General features: G+C 43.1%; 1 protein-coding gene across 1 annotated transcript in view; it reads right to left on the minus strand.

Moving 5' to 3' along the window:
* The window catches only part of LOC106607178 (protein TANC2), a 147,105-nt gene that overhangs the window by 108,013 nt on the left and 19,492 nt on the right, over positions 1-19,600 (minus strand). The window contains 1 exon segment of the mRNA XM_045720468.1: positions 2,228-2,329. The gene's annotated coding sequence lies outside the window, so the exon portion shown is untranslated.

A 19,600-nucleotide genomic window follows, 5' to 3' on the forward strand; every position in this document is an offset into this window, starting at 1 on the left:
GCTAATGCTAAATGCTGAGCAGATTAATAGTCCTTCTGATACTTTTCATGAACACATCATTAGCAAAAGCATTTACTAGGTTAATAGTATAAGTAATGCAGCAGCTATCTCATCAAGGAAAGGTATAAAGATGTGGCGCTGAGTTGGACCACTTGAGCATGGGTTACAATATCTTATGGAGCAATTTATCCATGGGAGTGGACCCTAGGGATCTATCACGCTTACCTGATTGTAAAGGTTGTTTGAGAAGTCTTTATTAACCCCTTTAAAAGGCATTAGGTCAGTCTCTAAACCTTCTCATAAAACATCAGTAATGTTTTCATCCCTCCATGCCCCATCATGTCCTCTTGAGTAACAAACAGATCAAACCACAAGCAAATAATGAGAGAGGTTTACATCCTAATCTCATGGAATCCCCAAGAAATGGTCAAACAATTAGCTAGGCACCAGCCTGTCCGTTCATTTGACATGTCAATAAAACGAGTCACTGAAAATACACAGTGAAAGACTTTTCCAATTATTCTCTCAATTAGCCGGTATGATTATATAAAGCATAGGCCTACTACAGAAGTGCCTCTCGAAATCAGAATTGTTACATTAATACATATTAATTTAAGATAGAAATAACCCAGAAACCATTGAAAACGGTCTTTGATGGATTTCCATCTACAAATGCATCACCACCATGAAAATCCAGTCCCTGTCGGTTTCTTTCACACCACCCCATTCAGCCATCACGTCTTATGCGAACAGCACAGTATCTCTTACTCCCCTTGACAACAGCCACAAAATAAATTAGTCAGTTGGCTGCCTCTCAGCTAATTGCCCTTCGCCTAGCTCCTCCCTCTTCATAACAGATCAAAGGTAATAATCCTCTGCTAATCCACTGTGGTGCGCCTGCCCTCGCTGTTGTTATGCTCATTATGGCCGCCTTGAATTGGCCGGGCTGGATACGCCATTCGTTGTCTCCTCCTCCTCGCCCGGCCCTTGTTCGTTCTAAAGAAAAGGGACCTTGCAACGGTCTCTCAAAAAGCCAAGGTCTCCTCCAGCCACACTGGCTCCATTTCACAGCCAAACGCCAATTTCACGGCTGGGCGGCCACTGGATAATTAGATGAGCCTTGAGCGGACATGGTGATGCTCGCCTCAGCTCTGTGAGAAGAAAACAAGACAGTGTTCTCTAAAGAGAGGCTAGGGAGATGGCTACTGAGCTCAACACAGGGCTGGCTTTGTTTGGGTCTCACTTGTCGCTTTATTGCATTAAATGAGTACGGGATGCGTGGCAATTCTTGGTGGAAGTTCGTCTTTCTGGTTGTTGCACCATGCAGTTTTGTGCGTTATTGGAGTCGTTTGATATCCGTGAGCAGTGAGATGTGGAGATGTTTTGATCAGTCACTTGTTGCTTCCTACCCATCAATTAGCAACGTGACTGGATTGTATTGTTCCCAAAACAATGTCACCAATCAGGACAATGAATTCTAGCTTGTGGCTATAGCAACATTGAAAGGAGAGCTTTGTTAAGTACTTACCTTGCTGTTGTTTTGAAATACCAGGTACATGTAAATGACATAGCCCATCTCTCACAAACGTACACATGCTAAGTGTATGGCTGGATATACAACTGACCCATCATCTTTGACAGCTCCAGCATCAGATGTTTACAAATTGGATTTGTATCTTAAATTTTCCAATAGACATTGAAGTTTCTATAGAGAATGTAACTTTTTATGAATTTAAGGTAAAGTGTTTTTAGGCTTAAATGCAAAAACATTTGTGCATTCTTTTTCACAAAGAATATAAAACTGCAACACATGTGGAATTACCATTGCCTACCTTACCTCTGCCAACAGTTCTATCTGGGGAAGTATACCAATTCTTGGTCGTAGCTGGAATAGCATAGAGAAAGAGTAGTTTGGACCTGAGAGAGGATGTACATGTATAGAAGTTGAACAGTTTCATCCAGACTGTATAATGGGGCCATACCCTGCTGTTGCTTCCCTATCAAAAATGTCAAACGTGGTTTTGTAGAGTTGACAGTTTGATGGACAGTTAGGCTACTCACAATGGACCAACTTGAACCAGATATTCAGTTTCTCGCAGTCATGAACACTGTCCCTGTGCTCAGACAAAACTGGCATTGTTTGTAGCGACTGTCCCCGGACTTTTTCTGTGGTATACCATGACATATAAACAATAGCACATGACACACACATCATGTGGGGACTTACCATGAGTGGGAGACAAAGGCCTCACAGTGAGACGGGTGGGGCAGCGACAGGCTCAAGCCTAAGCCCTTCTCCCATCTCCCAACTGATGCACTCTGGTGTATCCTGCAAAAGGGAAAACATCAGTAAGTGATTCATAGTGTCAACAGTCAGCATTACATCAAACCTTTGCATAACCCGCTAACTGAATAACACCGTCTCATTTTCGATTAACGTTTATATTCTCAGACTGCATGGCAGACAACATAGGAGTTTGGGATTTTTAATTAAGACATTAGCTTCATATGAATAAGGGGCACAGTAACACAGTGAAGTCAGGATGAGGACACACACCACAGACTCCTGCATTTCGGGGTTTTAGGCTGGGTTTCTGCTGATGGAAAAAGGGCTTAATAAATACATTTGATTGATTGACTCCTCCCCTGGGAGAAGAGAGGGAGAGAGATTCTGCCAAGGCCGAGCCATGAAACATCACATAAAGAAAATAAAAACTCAGATCTGTCAGAATCCTTTTTCAACATTCTGACCCCGTTCCTGGACATCCTTTGTTATTTTGCTCTTACTCCTCCCTACATTTTTGTGTTCATGTCATTTAAAAAAATAAAAAATTATAATAATTTGAAGGCGCACCTTGACCCCTTACATGCTGACTACACTGCTCACGTCGCATGCGTGAGCGTTGCAAAATAAATTTAGACATGCAATTATTGCACCCACACTGCTTGCATGCGCCAACGAGCACCTGCGTTGCCAAGGGCTAAAATAGAAGTCAGTTCTATTTGTGACGATGATTGCGCTGCAAGTCCTGCCTCTCCCACCTCATTGGTTTATAGAACCAGATACCTACGTGACATCTCCACATTGGTTATACCCACGTGGGTGACTGAAAGGCGAACGGAGGTCGGTGGTGGTAATACACATTTATTGAAAGTTAGTTGCCAATCGCCATATAAAAGTCCAAAAAAGAAAAAGCCTGGAAGGAGGAGAGATGACTAGAAACGATTCGCTTGACCGTTTTATGTGTGGATTAATTGTCGGAGTAGAGGACCTTGTGCATTTCAGGTAAAATAACTCAACCTTTATATCCCAGGACAAATTAGCTAGCAACAGCAAGCTAGCTAAATAGGACAAATTAGCTAGCAACTGCAAGCTAGCTAGCTAAATTCCCATAAATGTTTAATGCTTTTCGACCTGTTCCCAAATTAATATAATTGGTTCAGAGTTTGTTTTGATATTTTAACCTGCGTGTCTTAATCGCGTTTGGTGTGGGGGGACAAAATCAATTTGTGCACGATGGCGCGCGGCCAGTTTGGGTACGGTGTTACAGCGCATGGAAAGTCGCCAAATGTTCCGCACAAGAGGAGACATACATAACTGAGGTAAGGCCCCTTTTCTAAAAGTGAACTTACGGGCAACGCTAGGCTCCTTTTTGCATGCAACACACAAGCCCCGTATGTTATTGTGGTGTGTGATACAGATAAGACTGAGCTATTTACATTTTTTGTCATTTAGCAGACACTCTTATCCAGAGCAACTTACAGTAGCTACACCCAAAACACCAGAGATGACAGATGAGAAGCGGAGGAGCAGCCCGGTAGACTGGAGCGAGTCAAGGGATTTTAAGTAAGCGACACCCGAACCTGCTCAACTGCAAGAAAGTTGCACATCCTCTATGATGTCATGATTTCCCCCAAGGCATCATCAAAGGTCCCAATCTCTTGCAGCACTGGCTTTTATGATAACAAAAGAAAGGCTGCGTTACACATGTATGGTCGAGGGGAATATACCTACATGTGGAAGACTAACACAATGCTCAGACTCAAGAGGCTTGCACAAACTGTACTGGCTGACATCTCATGTGGAATTGATGTGTTATTTTCGCATTCAGGTACTAGTCGAATTGAAACAATATTTAGCAGTGCTCTTGGCTATTAAACTGGCCAGGAAAGGCAGAGAGCAGAAGGAAGAGAGAGAAGAGTGAGGACAGAGCAAGAGAGGCGTGCCTTTGTTATTTATGCTTTATAGCTTTTAACAGTGCAGAGTGATCCAATACTAGTCAAAGTAAAGAGATATTTCCCCCAAGAAATAAGTGACATACAAGGAGACACACAAACACACATGCACAGGCAGACACAGAGGGATATTATTCAATACCCCAAATCCACTAAGGGAATGGGGTGATTTTCCAGTTAAGTTATTTGTCTTTGGCTGAGGGAGTAAGCTTAGAGCCCCTCCACTCAGAGAAAGCATACACACTGGACTAGGGGACTTTTCATCACACACAAGTTCAGTCATCCAGCACACAGCCAGCCAGTTCAGTCAAAGGAAAGGAAGGTGCTTGGATAATTTAGTTGTATCAAGTTGAATTCTGGACAGCGTACAACAGGTTGGCAGCGTAACTTGAAGTAGCCTACACCATCATCCACCCACCACCAGACAATAGCAGGGCCAAGTTAGCCATATTACAGTGAATGCTTCAACCAATACTCACTCTGACAAAGCAAACTGATTCTTACTCAAGCCACAAAATGGCCGATGTGTTGGCGGGTTGCGATCCGCGGGTCCCTATTCAGCTGAATGAGAGGGTGACTGAATTGCTGGGGGAGGATTGAGAGGCGATAGAGAGATCATTCACTTTGTCTGAGAGGGCAGCCCTGGACTCCTACATGCTCTGGCGGGTGATGGCCCCGGGCAGGGAGGAGAGAATATGGGATCTGTCACACATGCAAATCCTGGCTACGAGTCGCTGGGCACTCTAAACAAAACAGACATTATGTGAAGAGCTAATAGGAAAGAGAGAGATGGAGATTCGGGTGGCGAGAGCAAGGAGGAGTGGAGATAAAGAAATGAGGGGAAGGTATAAAACAGGCTGCACATGAAGATGAAATACCCAGATGAAGGGGCAGACACGCACACACCTGGACACACAGGAAGCACACACAAACGCTATGCTCAAAGAAACCACAGAGAACAAGACAAGCCACACAGCACAATGGACAAAGTCAAAAGGAGAAGAAAGAAAATCTCCACCCACCCACAGACAGATACTCAAACCACACACACCCAAAAGACATGCTGTGAGACACACACATGGAGCACAGCCGCAGGGTCGCGCTGCCATAACGACAGGATCGGAAAGAAGGGGGTGAGGGTTTGGAGTCGCTGAGCACAGCACTAGGATTTCCACACTGGAGAAGCTCTGAGCTGTTTGTTTGTCCTGTGTTTAACAGAGCCCCTCTCAACCACAGGGCACCAAAGACCTCCAGTCAGTCAAGCGTGGCAACTCCAGTCACAGTCTCTTCACAACGGAATCAAGTAGCTCTTACAAAAGCAGCGTCAACTCGTACTACATATCAAATGTAGGCCTACTAGCTAATTAACTTGACTTAACATCACGAGATGGGACATGGCTATGGAAGGCTATCCAGTTCTCGAGTTGTCATCAGCAGTCCTGAGGTAAAGGAGACTAGAGGCTGTTCTAGGGCTGCCACACCCAAACCTCCTTGTGCGTGGGCATCCTCACCATACTCCTACACAGAGTTATGAAAAGAACTTCTAAGTTCCAGACGTTTGGGAAGCAGTGTGTGTATTGCACTTACGGTATGAAAGCCTCGATTGTTGCCTTCTCAGAGTAGAGCTGGCTGAAGTGAGTTGTATAATGGTATGCAGAGAGAAGGATAATGAGGTACGGCAAACCAAACCACACAGCCAACAGTGCTCATTCAGATCCTCATTCTTACTGGGGACATTTACTGAAGAATGGAGATGTTAGAGGCAAAGAGTCAATTGTTTCCAGTATCTGGTCTGGTCCCCAGATGTAGCATTATGTGGCCCTCCAGAAGATGAGCAATGGTTAGCCTACATTTGGATGTTTTTTGTGTGAAATGAAGCTGGGATGATCTTTTACGCTGCAAAAAACCTTATCAGTCTATTTGTATTTGTGTTTTGATACAAAAAAACTGTTCAGTAATGAGATGTTACCAGGATTAGATATATGTGTGTTAAAAACAGTCCGTTTTTGGCCTCATTTTGAGGGATCTGAAAAACCCAACACATACTGTAGATATCACAGTTTCAGTAGAGCACAATGACATGGCACTTTGCCAGCTTAAGTTTCCCAAGTGCTGCACTAATTTTAGCACAGCTCGAGCGCTAGATGGATGACCCCAACTCCATGGTGACGCCAAGGCTCAGTGAAGTAGGGGGGGTGAGATGGAGGTGGAGAGGGAGGTGGGTGTCATTCCGTAAGTCTGGATAACTCTGGCCTAGACACGCATACTGGAGCTCAGGATCGGAGGAAGGGAAGGGGGAGGGGGCTCTCAGGCAAACCATCTGTCTTCGAGCTGATCAAAATCTTGATTACAAGATGATGAGGAGTGGGAGTCGGATAGCCTGCATCTTTAGGATATTCATCCTAAACACTACTGAATAACCCACAACGCATGGGTCATAGGATGCATTCAACAGATACATCCTGTGTACCATTCATGTTTGCGATGAGAGGATAGTATGCTCTGTGGCGTACACCAAAAACTTGCATCCTTTTCTCCAGGAAGTGAATTTCAGATTTGAATGGCCCTCGATGTGTCCTGGTTGACCATTTTGATATTTATAGATATCTTTTGTCTTATCAAAAAATGGTCCTGCATCTTCTTAATAGGGGACTTGCCCTAATGCCTGCCCCCCTACTTGCTACCCATATTATATATATTTAGGCCATTCATTGTTTGCGTTAAGGGCACTGGGCAACAGAAGGTCAGAGGACAAGCACGACATGGATAAAAATATATGGGGAAGAAGAATTGAGGGGAGTTTAAAACCCCCTCCTTTCAGCCAAGTATAATTTCTGTGCAACTTAAAAACAAAACTAAATATTTGTGGTGGACAGAGAGAGACACTAAGCTTTAATATCTCTGGAGAGATGAGCCATCAGAATGTTCTGGTTCCTCATTCTATTTTTTATGTTCTGACTGTATGATTTTCTTTTCAAAAGGGTTTAATTTATTGCTTGCCTATCAGACCGGAGGTGACAGCCAGACAAGAAAACAAATAAAAGAAGACTCATTCCACACAGAATGAAACTCAATGAAGCAGATTCTCTTCCTCCTCAGGGCACCGCTGCTATTTCAGTGCCCACTGCCCCATCGGCAGACTGCATTTGTCGTCCCTTAGTGTGAAATAACATTGGTCCCCCCACTCCTACCCCCTCATGTTCCCCAACACCCCTCTCAGCCATCCAACTTCATCTCTCATTCCCTTAAAAGCAGCCTGATCTGCTCTCATTTCCTGTTGGCCAGCTGTGCCCCTGCCAAGGGGGCTTAGCAGGGTTAACACCCCAGGCAGAGGGGCAAGGGGTCTGTGGCGCGGGAAGGGCTTGGCGAGAAGCCATCCCGGTTCTTTCTGTGGTCAGTGACAGGTCAGTAAAAAAAATGAAAACCTGTCAGGGCTGATGCGTGAGGACAGGCAGAAAAGAAGGGAAGGAGAGGTGACAGGTAGACACCCAGTCCTCCATCCTCTTAGCATTCTGCCAGGACCCAACACAGAGCCAAGGGTTACGCCTGTCAGATTTGTCAGTCAGGACCGACCTTACTGCGGTCGCTCCACCAGCTTTCCATGTCTTTATATACCGAGCACATTTAATCTCAGTCTTTCCCAGCAGGGGGTTCTTGTTCCTGGGCTTAGACCCACATTTTAGCCATGCCTCCCTTCTCCCGGATCCTTGTCTCTTGTGGCACAGCGGGATCTGTGCGTTATATCCATCTGTGCTTTAGTGCCTTTGGTTTCATAATGATGTAATCAAGGAAGAGCTCCTCTCAGAGTCCAATAATAACTACTTGATTTTGCATAAAGTTATGCATCATTATATTCTCAAAATGTTTTGTTTTTGGAAAGAACATTACCTAGCTTGCTATTAAAATACTAGCACAAAAAAAATAACATTTTAGTGTTACCACATTTAACTACACTGCGGTTGTGAAGGTACATGTAGTTTCAACCCCTGGAGAAAGGCTGTCAGTATAAGAGTTACCACAGCTCAGTCCTACAAATTTAATCCCACAAAAAAACACTACATAAAAAAAAAAAAATAGTAAGCATCTTTCTCTCACACCCAGCAATAGCAGAATGCAAGTAGCAAACTTAATTACTGTTAACACAAAATACCAACCGTGCGCTTGGAGGTACCCATCAGGGCAACAGTAATTCTCTCCAGCTCCGATAGCATATGGCACCTGTCATCATAAACAAATCATTTCAGGAGTTGCTGAACAACACAGTTCGCTATGAACTAATATAAAGCCATTATTTAGATCAGGCAATTCAATGATTTTGAGTTTTGTGCATACAAGGCTGATGCCTAACCAGAGACCTGGACCTTCATCTGTGGGGTCCTGAGTTGCTGCCAGTTATCCAGTGTACAGCAAAAAAATGTTCTGAGGTCAAAAATGCATGTGATATCTCTATAAATCCAGTCTCAAATTTGCAGTGAGGTGTTCAGACCAAAAACGTCCCATGACATTGACGGCATATCCAAACAACACTCAACATCAATCCCTGGTCTATCCTGAAGACTTGGGTCATTCCTTGAGTGATCCTCAAGATCAACAGTCCAAAGACATCAAGTAGACAATAGGACCCTAGAAATTATGACTAGCGTGAGACTACTTTGTGGGTCAGGAAGTCAGGATGTGCCAGAGAAGGACCAGAGTATGACGAGATAAGAGCCTTCTCTGGGCTTGAGGAGCTCTACTGGCACCTCCTTTAAAATTAGCCATCCCCCACCCTTTACCATCCCTTCCAAAATCCATCTCATTAAGTCAATTACACATCGCCGTGCCACCAGAGCGGAAAATTGCAATTTCACAGTCAGTCCCTTGGGACTGTGAGGAGTAGCACTCTGCCTGGCGAGACTGAAGTCTCAGTGTGAGCAGTCAAGGGTGAGGAAAGTCATAGGTGCTGTGTTCAAGATGTCTGAGGAAGCTTGTAGAACTTTGGCATGTCTTGCTCTGAATAGCCTGAGGGGATAATAAGTCGGTGTTGGAAGAACACGCCAGTACTGTAGTCAGACGTTGCCACAGGAAGTGTGAGAGGATGGGGATTCACACCTGATGGTCTCTGTCTGACAACTGGGTCAGGGAGAAGACTGGCTGCATATGAAAAGGGAGGCTGCCAAGAAATCTACTGGCCGTACAAAGGGAAAGGAGGATACCTAGTCAGTTGTACAACTCAATACCTTCAACTGAAATGTGTCTTCCGCATTTAACCCAAGCCCTCTGAATCAGAGAGGTGCGGGGGGCGGCCTTAAATCGACATCCTCGTCGTCAGCGCCTGCGGGACAACTGTACAAATCTGTCGTTCTGCCTTGCTCAGTGGCAGAACGACAGATTTTTACCTTGTCAGCTTGGGGATTCGATCCAGCAACCTTTCGGTTACTGGCCCAACGCTCTAAACCACTAGGCTTAAAGTCACACAAGCTAAGCCCAAACAAAATAATGATATCCCTCCAACTGGGAGGTGTTCATTTCCTGACATGCAAAGAGGGAAAAAGCGGATTCTACTGACGAATCTCAAAATACATTTTTTCCCCCCATAAGGGACAATCTCTCAGTTACTCTAAACTGGAGCGTCATGATATCACTCTATTCCGTGATGTCCCTCTAAACTGAAACTTGAGTGAATTAAATGAGTCATTGCATTTCTCTGATTTCTCTTCATTCCTCGAGGTTGAAGTCATCCAGGTTATTAAAACAGCCTATTGTAATGGTTTTTGGTATCAGTAAACTATGATAGATGTAATTAATTTCATATAGGCTTAGACTGTTAAGCCACAAGTGATGGTTATCAATACAGTAACATATCGGGATATTATTTTTGATATTTTGTATCATTTGGAGAATATCACAATATTATTTTTGCGCCAGTTGGCTGTACCAGCACCAAAACTCCAGTATTTTTCCTTCACAGCTTGTTCTCCTCTCCATCTTCTTTTTACAATAGGGAGCCAATTTATTTACAGCACTTTTATTTCCATGACTGATCAAAAATGACTTTTTCATGGCTCTCTTGTCCATCTGCAGCAGACACAAGGTGAACAATATGTTTGGAACATCAAATCGCAATAAAATCACAGTACCGAATCGCAATAGATATAGAATTGTGAGAATCGCAAAACATATAATGCACCCAAGTATATGAGATAATAGTGTTCGTCGCCACCATTCCAAATGTGAGTATTTCAGTGGCTCTTCTGTGGAACAGGATAAGCAACCTCCTCCAGAGTGTGATCTCCTGATCTCAAGAACATAATGTGGTTCTTCAACAGATTCCTTTTCCATTTCAGACCCGTGCATGCTTCCATTCTGCACACACAGGGACATACCGGGAGAACGACAGTACAAGACAGATGACCTTACACACAGAGATTGGTTATTATTGCAGCAATCCAATGCATGGCTCTATATAGAGAGTTGTAGCACTGAGCCAAGATAGCAGCACACATGTTGGGAAGCTGTGGCCGTGACTGGGGTGTGTGTGTGTGTGTGTGTGTGTGTGTGTGTGTGTGTGTGTGTGTGTGTGTGTGTTAGAGGTCGACCGATTGTGATTTTTCAACGCCGATACCGATTATTGGAGGACCCAAAAAAGCCGATACCGATTGATCGGTCGATTTTATTTATTTATTTGTAATAATGACAATTACAACAATACTGAATGAACACTTATTTTTACTTAATATAATACATCAATAAAATCAATTTAGCCTCAAATAAATAACGAAACATGTTCAATTAGGTTTAAATAATGCAAAAACAAAGTGTTGGAGAAGAAAGTAAAAGTGCATTATGTTGTTTATTCGGTTTGAAGCGAGCAGTCGCACTGCGCTTCGCTCCACAGGTAATATTACACTTCATTACATTACAACGGTTTGATTTGTTTGATCTGAGCAATTTTTCTTAGCTAGCTACATAGCCGTCTTTGTATCAAAGATAATCGTGTAGTTTAGAGTAATTAGAGTAATTATCGAGGTTAGCTATCTTCGTCCTCCTAACGTAGTCATCACTGCTAGCTAGCTAGTCAACACTGCTAGCTAGCCAACCAGCTAACTTCTACCGACTAGCAGCACTGTAGAAACTATTACATTACAACGGAACGACTTGATTAGTGTAGTGTTAGTGTTAGTTAGCCAGCTACATAGTTATCTTTGCTGTCTTTGCATCTAAGATAATTGTGTAGTTAGAGTAATTATCGAGGCTAGCTAGCCAGCCGCGACGCGACGCCAGACTTAGTCAACACACCTAGTCATCATTAACCCACTGCTAGCTAGCCAACCGTTATCGACTAGCAGCGCTGTAGATACTAATACTTTACAACGGAACGATTTGACTAGTGCAGTGTTAGCTAGCTAGCTACATAGTTGTCTTTGTCATAGCTTGATAATTGTGTAGTCTAGTAATTATCGAGGTTAGCTAGCCAGCTATTTCCGTCCCCCGCGACGCCATTTTTCCAAACCCAGCCAACTATTACCGACGAGCAGCATTGTAGAAACGAAATACATTACAAAGGAACGTCTTGATTAGTGTTATGTTAGCTAGCTACAAAGTTGCTTTTGTATCATGACAAGGTGTAGTACTGAAACTATTGAGGTTACCTAGCCAGCTACACGTTCAAAGTCAACAACACAGCCACTGCTAGCTAGCCTACTCCACCAGCCAGCAGTACTGTATCATTTTCGTCATTTTAGTCAATAAGATTTTTGCAACGTAAGCTTAACTTTCCGAACATTCGAGACATGTAGTCCACTTGTCATTCCAATCTCCTTTGCATTAGCGTAGCCTATTCTGTACCTTGTCAACTATGTGTCTGTCTATCCCTGTTCTCTCCCCTCTGCACAGGCCACACAAACGCTCCACACCGCGTGGCCGCTGCCACTCTAACCTGATGGTCCCAGCGCGCACCATTTTTCCAACTGTTAAGAATGAGTGGTGGAGAGTTGACTCCTTGCACGTCGACTCCATCCAGCGTGCATTTCAAGGCGGTCAAGATTAGATTCCACTATAAATGTCAAAATTCCATATTTTTGGAAAGGAGGAGACAGTGTTCATCGGAAGTACAGCAACTAATCAAAACACTTGCATCTTTCATAGCGAGCTAGCAAGGGACGGAGAGAGAGAGGCACAGCATAGGCAGGTCGGCTAACCTGGCAGACAGAGTCAGAACCATGCACTAGGCCAATCTATCTGCAAAAAATAAATAAAAGTGTGGGGGGAAAAAAATACGCTGAAAAAACACAGAGCGCATATGTCTTGGTAATCTGTCTTGCATGCCTCCCAAATTCACCAAAGTTCACCTCTTCCTCTCTGGTTTTATTTAAATTATACAACTTTCCCCAGCCCTTTATAGCCTATCGTCTAGTTAGGCTATAACAAGGAAAATAAAGCTGTGATTGTAATTTTGTGGGGGGAAAAACAAAAAACGGTTTGAGTTCTTTCTTAACGTTAAAGATCCCGATTTCGTTGAATCGTTTTAACGTTTAAACGTTTACACCCCTAATGTAAGGCCTAACCCACTGAACGAGATGAGATGTATGAATTTGTTTCTCTCATTTGCATGACAATTTGCTTGCCATCATCCCCAGAAGTCATTGTTCATGCTAGCGCGTACAAACAAACCAAAAATAATGGTGGAAAGATATTCATGGCTTTTTCATTTACCCTTTGATTGCTCAAGCATTTTCCTTATTTTAATAGACAAGAGAAATATAATCTACTTTTAGGTAAAATAAAAATAACCATTAAAACAGTCACTGTCATTTTTCTCACTGTAAATGTGAGGATAATGGAGGGAAAGGGAAATGGATGATATCTTCAGAAACATTGACCTTTGTTAACTCTGTGGTAGACAGACACATAGTGAGCTTTAGTGATGGTTAAAAATGAGATTGAGCTGGAGCTGAGCTCCAATGTTGGTAAGAGATTTTACTAGGCCTAATTCATCTCCTGGAAAAAGTGCCTTATCCATTTCCTTTGCCCCTAAAGCATGGGGATATGGTTGGCATGTCTTCCCTAGGTCCATCTTCCTAATGAAACCCACAGTAACCTCAGGGGGACATCTGCTGAGCGGGCCTCCCCCAGTGCTCTCCTGGAGATGGCACTAGATTGGAGTGGGAAAGTAGGAGCCTTTCCTCTAAAAGTCAATTAAGAATTCATTAGCCCATCCATTAGCAGAAGTCGGCCCATGAGGCCCCCTCTCTCTGTACATGCTCTCTGTGTATAAAAAATAAACAGATTTTAAGAAAGGACCATATGCATGATCAGGTAAAATAATAACCCAATGTTCATCTCCCAGGACAAATCTAGCTAAATGTTCATGAATGTTTCATGCATTTCAACCTGTCCTGAAATTAATATATAGTATTTTCAGAAAGTATTCAGACCCCTTGACAGCCCTATTCTAAAATTGAATAAAAATTGTACTTCAACCTATACACAATACCACATAATGACAAAGCGAAAACAGGTTTTAAGACATTTTTACAGAAATTAACACAGAAACACCTATTGCACCTTAATAATAAACACCTTAAGTATTCAGACTCTGTTACTGAGATCAGGTACATCCTGTTTCTATTGATCATCATTGAGATGTTTCTACAACTTGCTTGGAGGCCACCTGTGGTAAATTAAATTGATTGGACAAGATTTGGAAAGGCACACCTGTCTATAAAAAGGTCCCACAGTTGACAGTGCATGTCAGAGCAAAAACCAAGCCATGAGGTCGAAGGAATTACCTGTAGAGCTCTGACACAGGATTGTGTCGGGGCACAGATCTGGGGAAGGGTATCAACACATTACTACAGCATTGAAGATCCCCAAGAACAAAGTGGCCTTCATCATTCATTCTTAAAATGGAAGAAGTTTGGAACCACCAAGACTCTTCCTAAATCTGGCCACCTAGCCAAACTGAGCAATCGGGGAAGAAGGGCCTTGGTCAGGGAGGTGACCAAGAACCCTATGGTTACTCTGACAGAGCTCCAGAGTTCCCCTGTGGAGATGGGAGAACCTTCCAGAAGGACAACCGTCTCTGCAGCACTCCACCAATCAGGCCTTTATGGTAGTGGCCAGACGGAAGCCAATCCTCAGTAAAAGGCACATGACAGCCCGCTTGGAGTTTGCCAAAAGGCACCTAAAGACTCTCAGACTAGTGATGCACCGATATGACATTTTTGAACGATACTGATAACGATATTACAATTTTTTGTGGTCTTTGAAAAAATTATAGTACAGTTAAATAGCTACCAAACACACATAAATAGTTAAACACACAAGGCACTGCATCTCAGTGCAAGAGGCATCACTACAGTCCCTGGTTCGAATCCAGGCTGTATCACATCAGGCCGTGATTGGGAGTCCCATAGGGCGGCGCACAATTGGCCCAGCGTCGTCCAGGTTTGGCCGGGGTAGGCCGTCATTGTAAATATGAACTTAACTGACTTGCCTAGTTAAATAAAGGTGAAATAAAAATAGTGTAGTTGGTTCTGGTATTTGAACCTGTGTATCATGATCGCATCTAGTGGGGATAGAATTATTTAAAAAAAAAACACACGGTGTAGCCAAGGTGTAAGACTCTCTCTCCTGACTTAATGACCCTGACCTTAGAGGGAGAAGCCTTTTGGGGTTGCCTACTGTACCAGCCAGGAAGATCTAAACAAAAGAAGATCACCTGACAGAGCTTAGCTCTAATAGCTGCTGCCGAGTGAGCCATCAAGAACAAAGAGAGCTCAGTTGCAGTACATCTAGCAATTTTCTTGCAATGGTCTGAGGTTTGTTCTAGGAAGTGGAAAAGCAGGTAAGAGTTCATATTAGTGTGGCAAGAATAACATGAATGACGGAAGTTAGTTTTAAATCATGTGTGCAACATCCTTTTGATTGCATGGCTGCACTAAAGTAGCAGCCTCTATCACATCCACAGTGTAAACTGACTTGTTCATAGAAGTGGCCAATCCCTTCTCCACACCCACATCTATAATGACCTAAGCTTCTGGCTGACGGAGAGGAGAGCTTTGGCAGAGTAGGCTGTGGAGCTCCTGCGTTGGAAGTGCTTCAGTGTCTCTGTATTCCGGTGCAACCCAGGATGAAACGCAGTCTACTCCCCCTCCCTCCATCGCACCCTCTTCTCCTCCTCCTCTAACGCTTCTTTCTCCCTCCATCTCTCTTCCCACTCCCACACTGAGGATTGGATGCTGGACCAGAGGGGCGGAGAGGTATTTTTAGCCAGCACCGTGTGCTGAAACAGCGGAGAGCCCTGTGCCCTAGCAAGGACAAAATCCACCATCCGGAAGAGGGAGAGAGAGATTGGAAGAGAGAGAAAGAAAGAGATATTCAGAAGAAAATATAATTTCTGTAGCCCCTGAGGAAAAGGCTTTAAAAGAGGGGAGCCGGTGTCACGTCTAGAGACACCGATAAAGATACATTTATCTCTAATATTCTGTTCAGGATGATGTTTAACTGCATTTTTTCTAAGAGGAAAATGTAGGCCTAATCCAATTTATATTTATGCCTCCAAAATGGCACACATATAAATCACATCTGCCTATGCCTTGATTCTAATGTTTAAACCATTCTGAGAAGAGCCATGAAGTCTGAAATATCTTATGCAAATATGTCTATAAATAAATGGCCTATGAGAGTGCAGACTTACACATCAGCAAGAGTGAAAGCTGCAATATCAGTCTCCAGCAACCCATTGTTCTATATTTGAGTGCCTCTCATGTCTCTTCACACACTCCGTATTTATTTGGACAGCGAAGCAAAAACTTTAATTTTGGATTTGAGATCAAATGTTTCATATGAGGGTACATAAATGTCCCCTTTTATTTTAGGGTATTTTCATACATATCTGTTTCACCATTTACAAATGAAAGCACTTGACCTTCTGACGGTGTCATAAGTATTTGGACAAATTCACTTATGTGTATTAAAGTAGTTGAAAGTTTAGTATTTGCTCCCATATTCCTAGCACGCAATGACTACATCAAGCTTCTGACTCTACAAACTTGTTAGATTCATTTGAAGTTTGTTCATTTTGGAGTCCCTTTTTTTGTGAATAGAATATATTTTTAACACTTAATGTGGATGCTATAATCATGAATGCAGAGTGGCGCAGCTGTCTAAGGCACTGCATCTCAGTGCTAGAGGCGTCACTACAGACCCTGGTTAGATTCCAGGCTGTATCACAACCGGCCGTGATTAGGAGTCCCATAGGGCGCCGCACAATTGTCCCAGCATCGTCCGGCTTTGTCCGGGGTAGGCCGTCATTGTAAATAACAATTTGTTCTTAACTGACTTGCCTTGTTAAAAAAAAAGTTACAAATATGAATGAATCCTGAATAATGATGAGTGCGAAAGTTAGACACAAAATTATACCCCAAGACATGCTAACCTCACCATTAACAATAACAGGGGAGGTTATAATTTTTTCTTTTTTGGGGGGGGGGTTATGGTATTTCTAAAACCGATATGAAAATAAACCTCACATAAAAGGTGACATTCTGTACTGTAGCCTCATATGAAACATTTGATCTCAAATCCAAAATGCTGGAGTACAGAGCCAAATTAAAATGTTTTAGCTTCACTGTCCAAATAAATACGTAGGGGAGTGTATGTGTGAAGGTAAACAGCCCTCATTGATTGAGCTTATAGCTGAAACGAGGCAAGCCACCAATGTGTGTCAGTGTGCTAATCTCTGCATACAAGAGGAGAGTAGGAATGATAGGATCGCGCCCCTAAGCCTTCTTAGCCTGTGCCCAATGCTAGTGGCTGAGGGAACAAAGCAACAGTAATACTAATCTAATACTAGTCTATGTTCCAAAACACGACAAAACCATTTTTACATATCAATGGAAATAGTCCTAGCTATTATGTATGACCAGAGAATATCATCAGGGCCCTTTGTGTCTGCCTGGTTGGAAGGCTCCATCCATCTGCCTTCATAACAGATCATTTGTCCTCCTGTATAATTACATTTTTTGACTCCGAGTCAAACCAAGCTCTAAAATCCCTTGGGTACAACGCTGAACAATCCCTCACTCGTGCTCAGAGAACAACAGCCAAGAAAATTAGGGATGTAGCCTAAAGCGAGTAAAAACCAAACGAAAAAGCCCTGGCCTCATGTTAGCCTGTCGATTCCCCTGACCAGAACCCTAGCCAGAGCTTCTTAAGAGCTACTGTTTTGAGAGAGCGAGAGAGAATATAAGGCAGTCTTTGAGTGGTGACTTGAGCCACTCCAGATGTTGTTATCTGCCCTGGGGCTAATGCTGCTTGTAAGCCTTGGTAAGAAACTCCAGGTTTACCATCTTGTTAAAGTGCACTCTCACACACACGAAGATATGCTGCCTGCCACGTCTCTGCTCTGCTTCTATCGGAGCAATGTGTCTGAGGGCCAACAGGGTGTTGTTTGTAGTGCTGGCTTCAGACACTGCATGTCTGTCTTTCTCTTGTCATACCAGTAATACACATGACACACAGCTACGAAAAAGCCAAAACAAATGTACCCCCATAATGCACATAAGCCTAAGGGTGTTTGCGCATTATCAAATATTTTGTGCCTACAACAGAAAGCCATCAAAGATTCTTAGTGACAGCTTGCGGGAGCACCCTCCGTTTCTAGTTATGATAAATGCATACTCAAAGTTGATGTATTGTCATATCAAAGAGGTCCAATGCGGTCTGGCAAAGACAGATAAACACTAATACGTCTTCGTATCAGAGACTGGTCAGCTGTTTGACTACAGTGTTGATGAAGTGAGCACGCTGCAGAATCAGCAAATTCACCAAGGTTTGATACAGCCAGCGCCATAAAGCAGGGATGAAATAAACTGGGAGATCAATTCCTGTACAGGCTGCAGCGGCTCCATGCTGGTGCCTTCCAGGTCCCTTCTGGCTATTACCCTACTGATTCCAGTCCAGGAAGAAGGATCTGCCCGTGACCGGCGGTGTCCTCTCTCTGTCTACCTCTCCTTCTCCTCTAATATTCATTTCATCCCCATCTCTCTGTTTGGAGGTGGTTTTAAACCGGAGTGACTGCCTCTCTCCATTACGGTCAGCCCACAAGGAGGAGGAGGATGGTGAGGAAATGAGAGGAGGGTAGAGGAGTTAAAGAGAGACAGGGAGCAGGTTGTTTTATAAACAGATTCCAGGAAACAGACATGGGTAGGAACATTATGATTTCTCTCACTGTGGAGTGCGGGGACATGGTTTGGCCCAGGTTATTAATTTATCTTTCTTTCTTATCAGGCAGTGCTTCCTGCACTTATGTAGACAATAGACAGTCCTACATTCACACACACACAAAATCCACTGTATGACTCATCCTACAGGTCTGCGCATGGTATCTATAGGGCTTAAGTGCCTGAGAGGGCTTGGTCTTCCAAGAGACCCTTTAGAAACTGTAAATACAGACCTGAAAAACCACAGACAAATGTTCCCATCTAAACTGCTTTCAGTCAGCTTATGTGAGTAATTATTTCATTCCAAGCTATGTGGAAAAATTTAACAGGGAGGGTGACAATGATAGAAAATGGGCCTAGTTGATTTAAAGTAAGCGTAACAAACAGTAATCGAGACGACAGTGAGCAAGAAGAGTGATGAATGTGATAAAGGCCTCTGATACTTACAGAGCTCAATGCAACTTTAATATCACAGCAAATGTAGCAGTAACAATGGTGTGCATCCCAACTCGAAGGATGTCCAATATATTTCCCACTGTATTCTCCATTAGAGGTCGACCAATTAATCAGGGCCGATTTCAAGTTTTCATAACAAAATCGGTAATCGGCATTTTTGGATCCCGATTATATTGCATTCCACAAGGAAACTGCGTGGCAGGCTGACCACCTGTTACGCGAGTGCAGCAAGGAGCCAAGGTAAGTTGCTAGCTAGCATTAAACTTATCTTATAAAAAACAATCTTCACATAAATACTAGTTAACTACACATGGTTGATGATATTACTAGGTTAACTTCTTTGGGATAGGGGGCGGTATTTTGACATCCAGATGAAAAGCGTGCCCAAAGTAAACTGCCTGCTACTCAGGCCCAAAAGCTAGGATATGCATATAATTGGTAGATTTGGATAGAAAACACTCCAAAACTGTTAAAATAGTGTCCGAGTATAACAGAACTGAAATGGCAGGCGAAACCCCGAGGACAAACCATCCCAAAAAAAAATAACATTCATCCTACCACTGATTTCAATGGCTGGCACTTTTATAATAGGGCGAAATCGTGCCCGATTGCAGTTCCTATGGCTTCCACTACATGTCAACAGTCTTTAGAAAGAGTTTCAGGTTGGTTTTTGGAAAAATGAGCCAGAAATTTTAGTTTTT

Source organism: Salmo salar, chromosome ssa06, assembly GCF_905237065.1.
Source record: "Salmo salar chromosome ssa06, Ssal_v3.1, whole genome shotgun sequence".
In the NCBI taxonomy this organism is placed as follows: Eukaryota; Metazoa; Chordata; class Actinopteri; order Salmoniformes; family Salmonidae; genus Salmo; species Salmo salar.